This window comes from Schistocerca gregaria, unplaced genomic scaffold (assembly GCF_023897955.1).
Source record: "Schistocerca gregaria isolate iqSchGreg1 unplaced genomic scaffold, iqSchGreg1.2 ptg000386l, whole genome shotgun sequence".
Lineage (NCBI taxonomy): Eukaryota > Metazoa > Arthropoda > Insecta > Orthoptera > Acrididae > Schistocerca > Schistocerca gregaria.
In genome coordinates, this window is record NW_026061828.1 from 2,713,958 (window position 1) to 2,714,933 (window position 976).

The window sequence follows — 976 nt, forward strand, 5'->3', positions numbered from 1 at the left end:
GAAAAGTGTTCATATGCAGTAAAAACCTGAGACATCCGTCCGTTTTCGTCATTTGTTATCGAATCGAATTAAAGCCAGATCGTCACATTGGCCGCTCTTCTCACTGAAACGGTTGTACTTATCGTCTGCAAAGCTATGTCACGTGCTGCGGTATGCGGAGACACTAAAATCACCACAGTAGAACACAGATGAAGCTTCTAAGTTGATGTAATATCCAGTAAGAAGTAGTACAATTCGAGTTTTAGGTATCGATTATTGACTTTTTAGCTGGCTTTGGTGCCTTGGACATGAGCTAGGACCTTAAGATTCTGCATGAAAGGAGGACTAGCAGCCGAGTTCCACGGGAGAATGTGAAAAGTGTTCATATGTAGTAAAAACCTGAGAAATCCGTCCGTTTTCGTCATTTGTTATCGAATCGACTTAAAGTCAGATCGACACATTGGCCGCTCTTCTCTCTGAAACGGTTGTACTTATCGTCTGCAAAACTATGTCGCTTGCTGCGGTATGCTGAGACACTAAAAGCACCATAATAGAACACAGATGAAGCTTCTAAGTTGATGTAATAGCCAGTAAGAAGTAGTACAATTCAAGTTTTAGGTATTGAATATGGAACTTTTAGCCGGCTTTGGTGCCTTGGACATGAGCTAGGACCTTAAGATTCTGCATGATAGGAGGACTAGCAGCCGAGTTGCACGGGAGAATGTGAAAAGTGTTCATATGTAATGAAAACCTTAAAAATCCGTCCGTTTTCGTCATTTGTTATCGAATCGGCTTAAAGCCAGATCGTCACATTGGCCGCTCTTCTCTCTGAAATGGTTGTACTTACCGTCTGCAAAGCTATGTCGCGTGCTGCGGTATGTGGAGACACTAAAAGCACCATAGAAGAACACAGATGAAGCTTCTAAGTTGATGTAATAGCCAGTAAGAAGTAGTAAAATTCAAGTTTTAGGTATCGATTATTGACTTTTTAGCTGGC